The 2975-nt window shown below is 44.0% G+C and overlaps 1 protein-coding gene across 2 annotated transcripts in view; it reads right to left on the bottom strand.

Moving 5' to 3' along the window:
- The window catches only part of LOC113216745 (uncharacterized), an 18394-nt gene that overhangs the window by 15013 nt on the left and 406 nt on the right, over nucleotides 1-2975 (bottom strand). The gene's annotated exons all lie outside the window — the stretch shown is intronic.

Below are 2975 nucleotides of genomic sequence, written 5' to 3'. Positions count from 1 at the left end.
AGAAAGAACTGTTTGCTAAGGAAAGCAGGTGTGAGCCAAGAGTAACCCAAGCCATCCAGCGACCTGACGTCCGAAAGACGGGCGGATAGCAAGGGCGGCAAGTGCCAGGGAGCAGCACCCCGGCCGCAGCGGGGGCACCCTCTTTCCAGCGCCTAAAAACTCAGCCCCGAGAAGACAGATGGTTTGGACCGGCCGATGAAACCGGCCACGGTCCGCTGGAGAGGGAGACATGACTAGATTGGGAGGAAGGTCCAAGAGAGGACAAAGCAGGCTTGTTGGTGACTTGGTTTTGAACTCACCTCTGGGAGCAGCCGTCCGCACTCTGGAAACCCAAGTGTGTATTTGAACGCAGGAAATTATGCGAACATGTTGGTATTCAGTATTTCCTGCGTACTTGGCCATGTATTCAGTGTTTGCCGTGTACTTGGTTAAGTACGCAGGAAGTACTGAATACATGAGTAGGTACACAGATCACAAGGGATACCTGGGTCGACACCACAGTATTAGTGCGGAAAGTAATAATTTTTAATGAAATGCTGATGGTCATACTAAATATGATTCAAAGTAAATTAATTGCTATAGAAACCTACACAAATTTGTAGTAATATAGCATAGATGCTCTTCTTGCAGTTTCTAACAGCTTCTGATTCTTGCTTTCAATATATTCTATGTCTCTCAATAAGTTGCGACTGGACGCCGAACAGTTCAGCAAACCAAGAGAATAGAGTCTTTATTTGTATGGAAGAAAATGCCTCCCCTCTCTAACTGTTTTTAGCCCGCCCTTCTGCTTTGAAAAAGCTATCCAGCGGGCTTATGCAAACGACCTTGTGTGTGTCTGTCTGTGTGTCTGTGTGTCTGTGTGTCTGTCTGTCTGTCTGTTCCACTAGAAGGAGATGTGCTAGAGACTTGAAATTTTCAGGATATCTTAAGATCCACTCCTAGAGAACGAAACGCCTACGGCAAATCCTGGCATGGCAACCACCCCTAAGGGTGTGAATGGGGGTATCCAAGGTTCAAAAATTCTCCCCAAAAGTAATTTTTAGCCCGCCCTTCTGCTTTGAAAAAGCTATCCAGCGGGTTTATGCAAATGACCTCGTGTGTGTCTGTCTGTGTGTCTGTGTGTCTGTCTGTCTGTTCCACTAGAAGCAGATGTGCTAGAGACTTGAAATTTTCAGGGTATCTTAAGGTCCACTCGTAGAGAACGAAACGCCTACGGCAAATCCTGGCAACCACGCCTAAGGGTGTGAATGAAAGTAGCCAAGGTTCAAAAATTCTCCCCAAAAGTATTTATTAATTATGTTCTCCGAAGGAGTAACTCGACAAAGTAGAGTCCTTAGGACGAAAATTTCGTCCGTTTGGCTCTATATCTAACCGTTTAGGCGCTAGATGGTCTTTTTTGACGAAAATAAGGTAAAAATTGCCATAGTGAACAATAAGTTGCAAAAAAAGGCTTAAAAACCACAAACTAGAAAGGAAACTCTCCCCCCACCCCCAAAACACGATTTCTAAGCAGAAGGGTGGGTTGCAGTCGCAGTGCTTCACCGTTACATCTCTTTCTCGAGTCTTTGGGGCAAACTCAAAGACGACGGGTTTCAGCGGGCCGAAGGCCTGCTACATCATTCGATCATCTTCTTCAGCAAATCGCGTGACAGAAATGGTCGGGCTGCAGGCCCGACCATCGCCGCCGGCAGGCCAAGCAGGCCCGGCCCCTGCCGAACAGAGTTGCCGGCGGAGCGAAGCGGAGCTGGCAACTTCGTTTGGCGGAAGGGCGGGCCTCCGTGTTATTAATTTATTTTGTTGTGTGCATTTTGCAACTCAATCAACTCACCATATCTCTCCTAACCTCTGCATTGCAAGGGCTTCCTGCAGTCTTGATTCATGCGCCAAAGTTAAACCATGTTTTTGTAGACAGATGTTCTGGGTTGTGTTGACTAAAAGACACCATTTCTTTGGATGATAAGGGATAGCCAAACCACAGTTTCTTATCAAGTATGATTGGTTGTTAGTCAGTAATGAAAGTGATATGACTCAACGGATTTAAAGAACAGAAACATTGTCTTCTGCTCTACTCCAACTTGAGAAAAACAGCAACAGGCCGATATGAGAAATTCATCAACACTAGCGCGGAGTGCGAATAATTACTCCTCTAGTATTTTTACTCGAAGCGAAATTACGTTGATAAATTTCTCATGTCGGCCTGTTGCTGTTTTTCTCAAGCTGGAGTAGAGCAGAAGACAATGTTTCTGTTTTTCAAATCCATTGAGTCAGTTCACTTTCATTACTAACTAACAACCTGTCATACTTGTTAAGAAAGTGTGGTTTTGCCATCTCTTAACAAGTGTGACTTGTTGTTAGTTAGTAATGAAAGTGAAATGACTCAATGGATTTGAAAAACAGAAACATTGTCTTCTGCTCTACTCTAGCTTGAGAAAAACAGCAACAGGCCGATATGAGAAATTTTTTAACGTAATTTCGCTTTGAGTGGAAATACTAGAGGAGTAATTATTCGCACTCCGCGCTAGTGTTGATGAATTACTCATATCGGCCTGTTGCTGTTTTTCTCAAGTTGGAGTAGAGCAGGAGACAATGTTTCTGTTCTTTAAATCCGTTGAGTCATATCACTTTCATTAATGACTAACAACCAATTAAACTTGTTAAGAAACTGTGGTTCAGCTATCCCTTATCATCCAAAGAAATAGTGTCTTTCAGTCAACACAACCCAGAACATCTGTCTACAAAAACATGGTTTAACTTTGGCGCATGAATCACCCAGACGGTAAGGACAACGGAAATACTAGGTTGAAAGTATGTTGAGAGTCGGTTACAAGTTGGTTTTTTCGATTTAACCGTGTTTCAGTCGTGTCTTAACTAAGAATAGTGCGTTGTGAGTCGGTTACGGAAACCAATTCTCAACCGACTTTTCTTGGCGGTACGTAACGCATTCCTCACCGCGTCCCAACACACAAAAGTGAGTT

Source organism: Frankliniella occidentalis, unplaced genomic scaffold, assembly GCF_000697945.3.
Source record: "Frankliniella occidentalis isolate FOCC.00 unplaced genomic scaffold, Focc_3.1 Scaffold309, whole genome shotgun sequence".
NCBI classification, from domain to species: domain Eukaryota; kingdom Metazoa; phylum Arthropoda; class Insecta; order Thysanoptera; family Thripidae; genus Frankliniella; species Frankliniella occidentalis.
This window is presented reverse-complemented; position numbering and strand designations above follow the sequence as displayed.